Below are 16,558 nucleotides of genomic sequence, written 5' to 3' on the forward strand. Positions count from 1 at the left end.
ATTAGGTTTGTTTCCAGATGGCATCATGATCTAGCTAAGAATATGAACTTAAGTGTAGTTTACTTTAATTTTCAGATTTTTTTTAATATCTGTAGTATAAAATCAACTTAACCTTTACTAGGCGAGCACCAATAGAGTCTTTGGATAATATGTATAGATACACACCAGTGATATTATCATTAAAGCGCGATTGTACGTATGTTTCGTGATATTATTCTGATTTCGCCATGTTAGCTATAAGAAATGCAACTTAATTGTACTTTACTTTAATTTGTATATTTTTTATATCGTATATATACACAAATGGATCTTTACTAGGAAAGCAACATTAGAGTCTATGGATCTTACTACCCAGCAATTTTGTGATCATTAAAGCGCGATATTAGGTTTGTTTTCATATTTCACTGATTTAGCCATGTTAGCTATACAAATTGGAACTAAACTGTAGTTTACTTTAATTTGTAGATTTTGTTTGTATGTCTACCGTGTATATATATATACATGGAACTTTATTAGGCGAGCACTATTATAGAGTATATACAAATACACATCATTGTTATTATCATCAACGTGTGATATTCAATTTGTTTCCATATTTCATCATGATTTAGCCAAGTAAGCCATATAATCATTGCAACTTGCAACTTAAGCGTAGTGTACTTTAATTTGTAGAGTTTCTTTATACCTTTATTTTGTATATATATGCAAATGAATCTTTACTTGGCGAGCACAATTAGAGTCCTCGGATCTATATAGTTACACACAAATGATATCATCATTAAGTCGCGATATTCAATCTGTTTCCCGATTTTATTTTGATTTAGCCATGTGAGCTAGAATAATTGCAACTATCATGACTATATTTGTAGTTAACTTTAATTTGTAGATATTGTTTATAGCTTTATCTGTAGAGGTTTTGTGGCTCAGTGAATAAGTTTCCGGACTGTGAACCACAAGGTTCGGGGTTCAAATCCCACCGCAGCACTAACGTCCTTTGGCAAGGCGTTTATCTACATTTGCCACTCTCAACCCAGATGTAGTAAATTGGTACCAGGTAGGAAGGAATTCCATGAATGCTCGATGCGCCCGATCAGGGCGGCCATGCCTGAGCCAAGTTAATAGTATAGAGTGCTTAGAAACATTTGTATTAAGCGCTATATAAATGTTGCATATTATTATTATCTTGTATATATTCAAATTAATCTTTACTAGGCAAACACCATTAGAATTTAAGGATCTTATTTATAGATACACACAAATGTTACTATCATCAAAGCGCGATATTCAGTTTGTTTCCTGATTTCATTGTGATTTTATCCATATTAACTATGAGAATTGAAGCTACTTTAATTTGTAGATTTTGTTTATAAGTGCAACGTGTTTATATATGTCATTTAGCGAATATTTACTAGACGAGCACCATAAGAGTACTATATAAATACACACCTTTGCTAATATCATTCAAGCGCGATATTGTTTTTTTTTTCATTTACACTTATATGCAAATGCGTACGCCGTATATACTTGATGTATATTCAAACCAACGCTAAATACAAACGGTTAATACGTAACAACGGCAAGGAGTTGTATACAAATATGTCTTTTGTATGATTATTGTATTGCTGATCGTAATCATCAACAAGTTGGCATTCGTTGTTTAGTTTAGTACATGATGATTTACTATTCCTTTGAACAAGATTTCGCCTCCTAGGCACAGGTGATGCCAAACAAATGATAAAAATAATCATAATAATATTGTTATTATTATTATTGTTATCATCATTGGAAACAACCTACTGTGCCTTTTTGCTACTTGACGTGATATAGACCTACAAGATAAGATATTAAAGGAGTAGTGCAACATTGTAAAATTTTATAGGCCTACTCCCAAATGTTAGAAACGTTTATAGAAAGCATGTTTAGCATAGATTAATCTAAGATTAATTTGTAGATTTTGTTGATACCTGCTGCCCGTTTGTATACAGGATAATATTTACTAGGATTGCACCATGTGCGTTTTTTTATCAGTAATGGCTGTTTGTATAATTAAACACCTTTTTAGTCATTATAATAAAGCATCCACTATAGTAAAAAGCAAACGTAATTGTAAATACCTACACCGTATATATTCAATGTGTATTTATAAACTTTAAGTTAGTGTACACTGTACATATCAACGACATAATTTTTAAGCGCCGTTTGTAGTTTTATACTAATCAAATTAAGCATATTAGCATTTTTGTTTATTTAAATAGTAGATGATGATTAACTTCGAAGACAATTAAGATTAATAAGCCAGCCTCATTTGTTTTCACTGTATATAGGCCAATCTCACGTTTACGTTACTATCTTTGCGTTATCTCGCATGTTATCATGATTGTAATATACATAATGTAGGGGGATATAATTGGGTCATTCATGACTTCTCAATTATATATCCCAACTAAAGCTTTCATTTCATTGGAATAATTGGAAACCAGCATCCTTTGTTTTTACTATATATACATGTAGGTCGATCTCAAATTTGTGTTACTGTCTTTGCGTTATATAGCATGTTATCATGTTTGTAATATACATCATGTAGCAGATACTGAAATTGCTTTATATAGTTGTGTTAAACTTTTAAAACAGCATGTTAACGGTTATTACTCTTTGTTTAATATGATGACTTCCAGATTTGATGACTTATTCACTAATTAAGTCAATGTCATCAAGCATTTCTACTTTTAGCAATATCGACAAGGGAGGTGCAGAATCATAAACACTTTTGCTAGTAAACTGCAGAATAAGAGTTACAATGACTTTTAAAAAGAAATCAGGGACATGAATAATAGTAAATCATCCTCACCTACAAACATTGAAGATGTCACAGGGGATAATGAAATATGTGAACTGTGGAGAAGGCACTATATGGATCTGCTAAACTGTGTTATAAGTGAAATGCTTTTAGTTAACAATGTTTCTTTTCACGATGATATGATTGTTTTTCCTGAAGAAATTGTAAAAGCAAATACGAAGCTTGATGGCAATAAGCCATGCGGTTTAGACGGTATAACTGCAGACCATTTAAAGTCTGCTAACTCCAAATTAGGTCCTTTACTTGTTGTATGCTTTTCTTTTTTTTATTCACGGAATACTACCCGATAGTATGCTATCTGGTATTTTGGTCCCTGTGTTGAAGGACAAAGCGGGTCGAATTGCTAGCAAAGATAACTATAGACCGATTGTGTTAGCAAGTGTAATTTCTAAAGTCTTGGAGAAGATAATTCTGCGTAGGCTAGAAAAATATATTTCAATATATGATAATCAATTTGGCTTTAAAGCGAAACATGGAACTGGCATGTGTATTTTTGTTCTAAAAGAGAACATTGCAAGGTTTCAAAAGAGAAATTCCTCAGTGTTTTTATGTTTTCTTGATCCCTCCAAAGCATTTGATAGAGTCATTATGGAAAACTCTTCCAAAATTGTACGATAGGAGATACCAAATTATTTAATCAGGATATTGATATATTGGCATGGTAAACAAACTATGATGATTAGATAAGGTAGCTGCCTATCCGACTCGTTTACTGTTGTTAATGGTGTTTGACAAGGAAGTATATTGTCTCCATACCTTTTTTACTTGTACATGGAAGACATATCTGTGAAATTGAATGATTGTAGTACTGGCTGTTTAGTTGGCTGTTTGGTTGTACCAAGATAGATCACTTGATGTATGCTGATGATCTTGTAATTTTTAGTCCGTCAACTGCCGGGCTGCAGAGTTTATTAAATGTTTGCACTCAGTTTGGTATGGATAATGATGTCAAATTTAATGCGAAAAAGGTCATGCTATGTTTGTTACTTGTAAAAATCATAATAGATTTAGTGTTTACAGATTTCTATCTGTGTGGCACCAACCTTGAAGTTTGTAAGGAGACCAGATATTGTTAACTTTTTTTTACAGAGGACCTATGCGATGATATAGATATTTATAGACAGTGTCGCAAACTATATGCACAAGGAAACACACTGTGCAGGAAGTTCCGTATGTGCTCCCATGAAGTAAAGATTGTATTATTTCGAGCATATTGTACACCGTTGTGTACTGCACATTTGTGGTGCAGATATAAAAAGAACAGTTTAAGGAAACTTATGGTAGCCTACAACGATGCTATGAGAATGCTTCTTCAGTTACCTAGGCACACGAGTGTTAGTAGAATGTTCGCTGACACTCCTGTACCTTCATGACAAGCCGTTTTTAGAAAACTAATTTTTAAGTTTATTGAGAGAACTGACATTTCTGAAAATGCTATTGTAAATATGTTGGTTAACCCCTTACAGAGCTGTACGAGGTATACCTCGGAACTGTGGAAGCGTTGGTATGGCAATTAGTTAGCAGAGGCATAACTAGTGGTCTACTAGTATTAATCTGAATTTGTCTTTTCGAGACAAGTTACTAATTTTGCCATATGTAAATATACTATTCACTAACTGCTTAATCACTCGTTCTAGATATTCACTGTTTGTTCCTAGTTATTAGTGATTTGCTTTCCTCCTTTTTCGACTGTTTATACTTCATTTGTTCTTTGTTTATTCCAGTATTATCTTTGTATGTTTGTCTGGATGTATATTACATGTATTATCTTTGTTGATATGGACCTCTGCATATGCAGCTGTGTCTGGATTAAAGTCTTGAATTGAACTGTCTTTTTACAGTTGTACCCAACGAACGTAGAGGGCGGTAAAACACAGCAGTGTAGCAGTGTAGCTGCCCTCTACGTCCATTGGTTGTACTTTTCGGTGCTTCCCCCTAGAAGAAATAACCCATCCATCTTGGCGGTAGTACCTGAATATCAAAACAGAAAACCACATCAAGGAGATACCCAGTAATAACAAAATTTAAACCATAACTATTGTTTTGGCTCCACTTAGTACAAAGTGTTGGATTTTTAAAGATTTATTTCTGGTATATTTTTCATATTATGTACTTAATAATTTGTATGTAACAATTTTGATTAACAGGGCCCAATTGCATACCAGCTTTTCATCTTTTTTAATGTTTTTTTATCGTGTATAGCTGCATTGGTTACCCTGTATAAAGATGTGAAATAAATAAATAGAAAAAAAATGTATGAATGATCGTGGAAAACTTGTTTCTAAAATTGTTTAACATAATGGTACAAGTTAAAGAGATATCTTACAAGGAATTTAACAAACATAAAAATGTATTCCTGTTAATGTTTCCTGCGTTTTTATGATTGCACATCAAGACATTTAGCAGTAACAACTACCACATTTTTTTCATCGAGATGTCTTAATGGGCTGTATTCAAAATACCATGACTTAGTCGTTAAGTATACTCTATCGAATAAATGACTGTAGTGTTATATGATTTTATTGCCACAATGACAGGCAAAATGCTTTCAAGAAATTGGGTAGACCTGTCCAGAATGAACTCTCTAGTAGGAAACAGGTGTTAATCTCTTTAAAGTTCGTTTGTATTGCATTATTGGAGTATACTCATCGTAGGTTTTCATTACTATCTTTTCATTACTATCTTAATCATGATTGTAATATACATAATTTAGGCAGATATGATTATTTTAATAATGACTGTTGATATATATCCCAATAAGTTTAGTAAATATGTCAAACTGAAGCTTGAAACGTTTGTCCATCAAGTCCTCAATATGTTGTAGCTTCGGATTCTAAGAAGTTATACTAAAATTCTGCATTATGTATAATAATCAAATGGTATCTTTGCATAATTTAGATTGAATCTTGTTTTTACTCTTTTTCTATATTTGTTATTTTATTTCTTTTTATACAAGAGAAACGTCATTGGGTTAGCTCCATTATCATGGTTATACTGCTACATGTATGTTAAGAATGTATCATAAAACTCATTTTATTGTAATTCGTGTATTATACAGGATCATGTTCATCATGCACACTCGGCAAAAATGTTCTTGGACACTTGTAAAAGTTAAAATATTCCTTATCGATATTTGATTAAAGGCAAATTACTGTACGTTAACATGACCAGACGCTATCCCTCTTTCAGTGTGACATGACATTTTCATGTGACCAGTCATGCATGGGTAGTTAAATGCTTTAAACAATACAAATGTCAGTATTTTACAAGAAATTGACCATTCAAATGCTTATGATCATGGCCATCCTGTAGGCATACATTCAACAAGTTCAACAGACTGTGGTTATCATTTGAATTGAATGCTTAGGGATGCATACTGAGATGGATCATTTGGACACTCATTTTCAAGATGAAGCTTTCCAATCAAAAGCGTGCAAGAGCAATAGGGATGTTGCAGTCTGGGCAGTCATTTGGACAAGTGGCTCGATATTTCCAAGTTTCACCAACAACAATTTCAAATTTGAATCAGCGTTATTTGGATACTGATGAAGTTAGAGACCGCCCTAGGAGAGGTAGACCTAGGGCCACCACCCCTGCAGAAGATAGGAGGATAAGGATGATTTTCTTTTGCTAATGCCAAGGTACTGACATTTTACATTTATTCATCGACTAGCTTTTAATTAAAATTTAAGTGGAATAGTGATGCATCCAAGATGGATAACGTTCTCTTCACTTTTAGAGTGGTATTTGACTTCAAGTTTGCTTTTACCGTTAAATGGATATTTATGCCACAAAAACTTTCGCAACTGAAAGAATGACTGATCGTTTTCCTGCAAATGTCTTTAACTGACATTGCTATTGTTTAATGCCTGTAACCAGCCATGCACTGACTGATCAATTTCTTGCAATTTTCTTTTACTGACATTGCTATTGTTTAAATCATTTAACCACCCATGCATGACTGTTCCCATGAAAATGTCATGTCATACTGCAAGAGGAATATTGTATGGTCATGTTGACATACAATAATTTGCCTTTGATCAAATATAGAATATTTTAACTTTTATAAGTGTCCAAGAACTTTTCTGTCGAGTGAATATATATAGATATGTATTTTCTTGTAGGCACTCATTAGATTAATGCTCTTTATGGGTTTATTTAGGTTTTTTTCGGTCGACTACACAAATATTTTTTGTGTGGTTATTGCTTCTCATTTTTCGTGGTATGATGATACACCAATGAGTACAAAATTAAAATTTCACACTAATCGGTAAAATAGCCTATGAATGAAAACACGTATTTTTTCTGTGTGTGTGTGTCTGTGTGCGTCAGCAAGAATATTAGAGATAAGTTTTTTTGCGATTGAAGGACAAGTTGCACCACGCCTACACAGCCTTTTGATGTCCACTCAGCCATGATTTTAATCAAATATTTGTTCCTCCTGCTTTTCTATGGTTATGTCAAGCGTACGTTGGTTCCTTTTTTGTGCAACCCACCTGTTTTATACTATCATGTTATTCCATTTTGTAACTCTATTATATGTAATGATCTTTGTTCACCCAATCAGGTGTGGGAGGGAAGGCCTGTGGGCCATGGCCTTTAAGTTGAACTATTCCCTACCAAGGGTACCTTGGAGGGTAAGAAATGGTCTAAAAACTATTTGTATTTTTTACTATTTCTCAATCTTGCATGGTACATGCTATTTTGATTTGGATAAGTGCCGAATATAAAAAATATTGATTAGTTTTACATTTGAAAAGAAAACCTGAATTAGTATTCGGGAGTTTTGGTAGCAATATCGTGCCCCGTGTATTACATGTAAATATCCAGGTAAAGTCCTCATGGAACTGGTTGGACCCATGGAAGATATTAACTTTGTTGTGGCTTGTACTAGATTGTTCTATTTAGCAGAAGCTGGTGAGTAAAACGAGTTAAAACAAAATTAAAACTTTGAATTTAAAATTTAGTGACTTTTGAAGCCCTTTGAGTTAAATGACAAAAAATAATAATCGGTAATTCTTTATTGAATAGCAATGTAACTATTTTGCAACCTAACAATGTTTATAACCAAATAATGATGTCAAACATCCATTTCCTGATATTTTGCGGTTATTGATCCTAAAGTTATTGCCTCTAAACTTCAGCGGAGGCCAAACCAGACTTACATCACAAGTTTAAATTGGATCGAGTTTAATAATTTTATCATAATTTTAGTGTTGTGATCAGTGTTACGATACTGCAACAAATAACAAGGGAGATTCTAATTTTAGATTTTATTTCCTTTCTTTTGATTACAGGAAATAATTAACCATATATACATATATACAAACAAATCATAAAAAGATTATGGTCTTACGTCTCTTGAAATCAGTTCTTGTGTTATTCCAAATTTATGATCCAGATAAAATCCCAGTTGGCCGGCGAAAATTCTGTATAAATTCACAAAGATGGCGACGATGAAATTGATGTTAAAGCACAATGAATAACAAGAGTCACTGTAATGACTTGAAATGTCCGTGGAGACGATGTTGATGATGATTAACAGTCAATTTCAGCAGTCCATGGGTTGAAGAGTGTTCATTAAAACAGGTTGATGATCTCGATGAGAACTGATAATTCCTCTCTCAAAGTAACTGCAAAAAGTTCATTGATGGTGGGCAAATAATTCCACAGAAGATAATTATTCCAGGTGGAAATAACTCTGCTTTGACATAAAGTCTGGCGTGAAACTCTGAGTTCTGATTTGATATTTGAAGTGATCTGATATGATGATGTCCTTGAAGAAACTGCAGCTTATATATCCACATTTCAACTATTCTAGAAACTTCTAATATTATCTTTAGATAGAACATTCTTCTTTCTGGAGCAATCACACTCTGGAAGACTCTTGAACATGTCAATAGCATAGTTAATCCTACTGTTCTTTTCGCTGCAGGTTGGCTATTGTGTAGCAATCTATTGTTTGGCAGTCTGTATTGTCTCTCTTGGGACATTCAAGGGATAACAAAGATTATTCAAAGATTAGTGTTCAACAAAGCTGTACTGTGGAACATTCTTGATCATTCTATGCTATAATTATCCTTAAAAAAGCTAAATAAATGAATGTAATTGCTCTTACAATTCTTCGTATATATAACATCAGGCGAGTGTTTGTACTACTGCGATTAATCATGGACAATTCTTACGATGGCAGTCATTCTGGTTATATGCAAATTAGATGCCTTTCAATCATTTGTATTCATCTGGACTTTTGGCATTTCAGTTTGGGGACTTCATGGAAATGCATTGTGCTGAAATAAATTGCATAGCATTTTTTAACACGAGAGGCCTGCTTATCATAAACCAGTGGTGCTTACTGTTAATATTCTAAAATGGTAAGGTCCTTGACCTTTGCCATTTCTTCATGGTCAAAGGCTTACACTTATTATAACACACAATATTCTTTATAGAATATAATGATACATTGAAAGTCAATATTAAATAATTGTATTTGCTTCATAACTATATATACCAGGAACTGATGACACAAAGCATACTTCTTAACAATATATTTCGAGGTTGATGAACCTAAGGTCATTGAACTTACATCTTAACTTTAACATGAAGACTATGATAAGATATAACACCGGTGAAAGTTTAATGATGTTATCATATTGTTAAAAAGTGCTATGATATCAGACCAGTGTTTGTACAGCAACCATGCACATGAACAATTCTCACGATTGCCGCCAATTTCGATTTATGCAAATTAGACGTCATTCCATTACGTGAATTCGAACTACTTTTATTATGTCATTTTAGGGACTTCGTGGAAATGCATTGCTGTAAAAATAAAATCATTACAATATGTTTTAAATTAAACCTTATTTTATAACTATATAAATATATATATGTATATGATTCAGTTTATATTTGCTAACTCTTTTCAATAAAACTAAATGTAAATTGATACTTAAATGTGTTTATTAAACGATTTAAATTCTTAAAAAATAATAAGAATTATATTTTTGAAAATGATTTTAATGCAACCCTTGTGTGATTATTTCATCGTTAATATCTGGATTCATTCATTGCAGTCATGCCTTACCTTGGCGCAAATCCAAATTTACATCACTGCAAAGAATTATACCTCCTGATCAGTCAGTCGTTAACACATATCATATAGATATGATATCAAATTATTTAGGAGAACATACTCTTTTAGGCCGTATATAATAATAATGCGTTCATCACATATTTTTCCTTAGATTGAGGAATTGTGAGGTGTCAAGTTTTTGTTCCTTTTTTACTCACACAGTAGTGCTGTCTATAATGGCAAACTTCTCATAATCATAAATTCTTTATTATGAAACAGACTCAAGATCGAAACGAATATTCATACGATCATGTGAAAAAATAACAATCAGAAGCAATAAAAAAGTAAACCATTAATTTATTTTGCCTTGCTAAATCTCCGGTTATACCAACAAAACGGACGCGAGAGATATGAAATGAACTGTAATATGTTAATGACATGCTTAGGTCGATTTGAGGGTAGTTTCAACTAGTGTGGCTGCAGCATAAATTATCGCTTATCTCCCAAAAGGACGAACCAGTTCAACTGGACCAATTTGACCCATAGAATTTTATCTGGTTACTCTGGGAACTAGAACATCGGTTTACCGGTCTAACTAGTCATAATGGTCCAAATGATATAATTTTCTGCTGTTATTCTAGATTTGTAATGAAAAATTGCACATTTTTTATGTGAATTAGTGCATACATTTATCTAGAATGTTTAAAACAAAGAATTAGTGTCAATGCATGGATATATTTCATTTGAATAATGATTTTTGTAAAAAACCACGTAATAAACATCATCATAATTAAAGGTATAACATGTAATTGCCAGTATGAATTTGATTTCAAACAAGAACTGGAACAAGACCATCTAACTTATCAGCGGAATATTATATATATCTTGTTTATCTTTTAACCTTAACGATAATTACAATGAATGTACAAATGTGTAATATATATATATGTATGTTTTTAACAATAATAACAATAATTATAATAACTTATGTAATTATAATGAAAACAACAAAAACAATAATGATGACAATATTAATAATAATAACAATAACACATTCGATAGAGTTGGTCTCCACTTGAATTTTACTGGTCCAGTTAAAAATCAACTGGCACAGTGAAAATATACTGGATATACAGGTCCAGCATACGGCAGTTGGATGAACAAGTGGAGCGCCCCTGGCCGTCCCACCTGCATTACGTGATTCAATATAGCAGCAATGCTGGCTTTGAAAATGAACATATAATAATTTTTCACAAAAATCACGAATTTATATAGTGATACCATACCTTGTTCATTAACCCTTAATGAAATTTGACCTTGATCATGTGACCTAAGACTTGTCAGTGATGATTGATTACCCCTATGTCCATAATTTATAATCTATATCCATAAACTTTTGACATTATGACAGTAACTTAATAATTACTTCCAACATGGCCAAATTTCATTGACCTTAATGTCCTTTGACCTTGGTCATGTGACCTCAAACTCGCACAGTAAAAAAAAATACTGTAATACGGTAACAAAACTAGTTACAGTGACAAGATTACTGGTCTAACCGATTTTTCCTTCTGGGCTTTAAAGTCTGAAAGTTAAACGCATTGATACGAAATTCGGTAGACATATATGTCTAAAATAACGGTTCAAAGTCAATTTCTAACCGTAAATTACTTTTGTACGATATGCAATTTTCTGTGAATTAGCTCTTAGTTAATGTGCTAATTTGTTGGTTTAGATATGTCTAAAAGTTGTTTGCTTGTTGACATGCCATTATGCTCAAGATATAGATGTTACCAAACCTTTTGTAGAAATTGTGATTACTGTTGAATATTTTTTCCAGGATTAATTTTTGGTAGCATTGCCTATTTCAGTTAAGGCAGACTTGTATGGTTGCCCATGTAGATACATCTACACTGTGCATGTAATAGTTAGTGTGTATCAAATGTACTGATCTTATTATGCCAGTATAAGCACCGAACCAGAACTTGGACACAATGGAACTACTTTAGCTTATCCTGCGAGTTGCTGTGTGTCTGCATGCTAGCCTGATTGAACCTGAACATTGCAATACAAATTCAGTCAGTCAACCAATTATTAAACGGTCTTTCATCAGAAAACATTTCTGAAGAGAAGCATCTCCTATGGCTATGGCAGTGCAGTATTTCAGCTACAGCTTTTAGAACATGGAGATACTAATCCTAACCCCGGACAAGACATATTTCATCTTCATCATTGAAGACAAGAACTAGTGAGGTTATTCTTCTTCGGGGTAGACCTGTGTCCTTCACATGTTCGCCAGTCATACTCTACAATACAGCTGATATAGACTACACGCCAAAAGAGATTCTGCAATGGAGGGATTACTGCCCATCATTGTCGAAGAATATAATTTGTGCTATTGAATCACTTGGAATTCTATGTTACCAGCAATGGAATCTCTAGTCGTACACAAACCCAAACTTACATGAACTTGTGCTCAATGAATGTTCGTTCATTACGGAGTACACGTAAGTCCTGCATCTGTGTTTGATTTTGTATGTGAGAGTTTTCTTCTTCGTCTCCCTTTACCGCACGTGGTGGTGGGATTGCTCTTCTTTTCAAAGACTTAATTGATGCTTGCAAGATTGAGGCAAGATCAAAAGCTTCTTTTGAGTTTGCACATAATCTAATATCACATACATCATTTCAATTGGGGTTGGCCAATATCTATAGATCACTTACCGTGTATCAGTATATACTTTTCTCTCTAAATTAAGTAAATATCTTCAAGATATTTTTTGTGTAATATTCATGTAATATAGTCAATGGGGATTTTAATATCCATATTGATTTGATTGACTCACTTTCCTGTTAGTAGCACATTTATTTTGGTACTTACTGTACATTCTCTGTAGCAGACTCCATTTTTATTATTTGTTGGTCGACCATGGGCTGGTCCTTTGACTTCTGATCATTTTCAAATTATGTCTCAGCTTAATTGTTGTACGCCATCTTTGAGTTTTAAGAAGATATCTTTCTGTAAACTTGCTTGTGAGGATGTAGATTCACTAAAGAGTGATGTTGCTGGTAGTGTCCTGTGCAGAGACACACCAGATGATCTCCTGGGATTGTTTTCTGTATACAATGATACCCTTAGTTCATTTTCTAACAAGCATGCATATCTAATTACCTTAACTGTCTTTTCTCATTCAGGGGTAGGCGTACTTTGGTTCACATATGTTGTTAGTGTAACAGGTCAGAAAATATATGTAAAAAAGAGAGAGAGATTTTCTATGTGTTTGTAAAACTGATCTGTTGAGAAGGTCCCTGAATGCATTGAAGCCTTTGTATTGTCCCTGAAAGCATTGTATTGAAGTCATCCCTTTCAATCAGAAATACTTCTGAGGAGATCCATTCAGGGAAGTTCTCCTTGACCTTGGGTCAGTGAGCGTGATCTTGGGATAGCTTTCTTGATAGCTTGCTGGACACATGGCCAAAGGGGAGGGAAAGAGACTGACCACCCTCTTGCTTTGGAATCGTCAAGATTTTAGTTATAAAAGATGATCTATTTGAAGGTGATTTGATTTGGTCTTCACCAGTGGCGGAATGTTACCAGGAGGAGACTTGGAGGGGCAAAGCATTGTTCCCTTATATTACAGTGCTCATCCAATGCTTTGTCTCCTCGGGTCACGGTCCGCCACTGGTCTTCACACTGTCAAAAGCTGTGTATGGGTGGTCAAACCCTTGATTCGTCGACGATGCTATGTATGTGACTTTCAATCTGAATGTAGTTTTGTCCTCCTAGAGAACTTAAGAAGGGGTTGATCTACCCTCAAATTAAATGCCACATAAACTTGTATATGACTGATCCATGCGTCGTTCATACCTGCTGTTACATTAGGATAGAAAAACGATAACGAAGGAAAAACTTGTTTAAAAATGGTTAATAACATAATCTTAAATTGATTATGAATTGTTCAAAGCAGCTCGTAACAACACGCTGCTTGCCATGAATAGAGCACGAAGCACATATTATTCTAAAGTGATAGAAGCAAACAGTTCAGATTTAAGAACAGGTATTTTTAATGTAAGAAAGTGGAATATGTCCAAGCTTAATCTAGAGATACCTCATCAGGATGATAGATTAAATAAATTGGGTAGTCTTTTCTGTGATAAGATAGTGAAACTTCATGATGGTACCAAGACATCTTCAGATGACATAACTTCTGGTAACTTTCCTGTACAGGGTAGACATTTTGATAATCCACTTCTCAAATTCTTTAATTCCTGCAATACACTTTTGTATATAATAATGATAAATTGATGAAAGGTTTAATAAGAAATACACGTTCTCTTGATACAGTGTAAATTAAGATTTTACTCCTTTGTTCTATATTACTACTACCCGTTCTTAGCAAAATCATTAACTTGTATCTCTCTAAGGCTATTTTCCCATCAGCATAGAGAACGGCCTTGGTTATCCCACTTCTGAAGAAACCCTTAATGGAGGTGATATTTAATAATCTTAGACCACTCAGTGATTTACAATATGTATCGTACTTAGTTGAAAGAGCTTCTGTACAGCAAATCCAATATCATCTCAACGATTATTCATGATTGCCTAATATGCAGTCAGTATACAGAAGTTTCATAGCACAGAGGCGGCTTTGATAAAAATGAACTTCCATTGGCCATTAGATTTAAATGCCGCTTTCAATACCATTAATCACACAAAATTATTATAGATAACTGCTCTCTTATATTGCCTTAGGTAACCATGTTCTCTTATGGAGTGAACCATATCTTTAGTTGATGGTGAACAGTGCGTCCCAGAAAAAAAATGAAACCCAGATTTAGCGATCATTTATCATTACTTAATCATAAATAAAACAGACAAATGACCTACCAATTTAAAACTTAGAATCTCTTCTTTCATTTGATATTACTTAGCTTATTTCTTATTCACGCATGAGTGAGCAAAAACAATTTGAAGAAAGGATACCAAAAACTCATTTGGCGAGGGGTATCTGGGTTTTAAAAATTTCAATATCTCCTCTTTAATTTGATACCTAAATTACAGGAAATGGTCAAGAAAATACAAAGTTCTGGTTATTTGAAATACATGTAAGGCTTGAATTTCGATAATTTCATAAAATAAAGAGGTTCTCCAGGCTGGCTTTCAAACTCACTCAACACTCCGTTTTGTTGACGATCAGCCATGCATTAAATCTTTTGTTCACCATGCGAAAGCTTCTGTGGGAAAGCGGTGAAAACACGTTTATCTCATGAAATTATGGAAATACAAGCCTTATTTCAAATGACCAGAACCTTTTTATTTCTTTACCATTTTCTGTAATCGAGGTACCAAATGAAAGAGCAGATATCGAACTTTTCAGAAATGTGAGGGTTTTTTGAAACCCAGATACCTCTCGCCAAATGAGTTTTTGGTATCCTTTTTTCAAATTGTTTTTGTTCACTTATGTGTGAATAAGAAATAAACTAAGTAATATCACATGAAAGAGGAGATTCTAAGCTTTAAATTGGTAGTTCATTTATCTATTCTATTTATGATAAAGTGATGATAAATGGTCGCTAAATCTCGGTTTCGTTTATTCTGGGACGCACTGTAGCATCATACAATATTCACTTTCCAAATGACGTACTGCAAGGGTCACGTCTTGGCCCGCTCCTCTTTAGCATTTATACGAGAAACGTGATCAATCTTGCGCATAGACATTATCCAAATGTCAAGGCTAAACGTGAATATCCAACCGATGCTTTAGCTGATTGTACTCCAAAAACTGCCTTTAATATACTCAGCAGGCTACTAAACACTAATGAAACTATTCTGCCAGCATATGATTCTCCTGGAGAAATAGCAGACAGATTTGGAAAGTTTTTTTCTCTGATAAGGTGCTGAATAGTAGGAGCTAACTTGATACTGAGGATCCTGAAGTGTTGACATCTTCTTGTGGTATACAGGGGGTAGCTCACCACTTTCTTGAGTTTTCTGAAGTTAGCGTGAAGGAAGTGGATGATATCACCAAGAGTTCAACTTCAGAGATCTGTTCCCTTGACCCTCTGCCTGGCTGTTAAAGAAATTCTATATGATGTATTTCCTTAACTTGTGTGCCTATTTTACTGTGTGTTGAACAGTTGCGTGTCGTACTGGTCTTAAAGGAGCAATAATGTTGCCAGTCATCAAGAAGGCATCATTAGAAAAGAATGCTTTGCAGGGTTATCGCCCAGTTTCAAACATACAGTTTAGGCCAAAGATCAGTGAGCGGGTCATGCTCAGAGAATTAACCGAGATCTTTCCAGTCAATTACCTGGCTGAGCCTCTACGGTCAGCATACAAGGAAAATCACAGCACGGAAACAGCACTTTTCAAGATTCAGACTGACATTCTCCAGGCTACTGGCAACAAAAATGGGATCATGATGGTCCTGCGTGACTTGTCAGCAGCATTTGACACAGTTGTCTAAACCATTCCTCTGAATCTATCCAGGACAACCTTAGGGATTAGATGAATTGCCTTGAACGTGTTAAGTCTACTTGGTCTGCAGAAACGTCAAGTATCACGTTCGTAACCTGTGGAGATTGATAAATTTTATGGCTCAGCAAACATGCCATGCTGCTGTAAGGAC

The sequence above is a fragment of the Lytechinus variegatus genome, chromosome 6 (genome assembly GCF_018143015.1).
Source record: "Lytechinus variegatus isolate NC3 chromosome 6, Lvar_3.0, whole genome shotgun sequence".
NCBI classification, from domain to species: Eukaryota; Metazoa; Echinodermata; class Echinoidea; order Temnopleuroida; family Toxopneustidae; genus Lytechinus; species Lytechinus variegatus.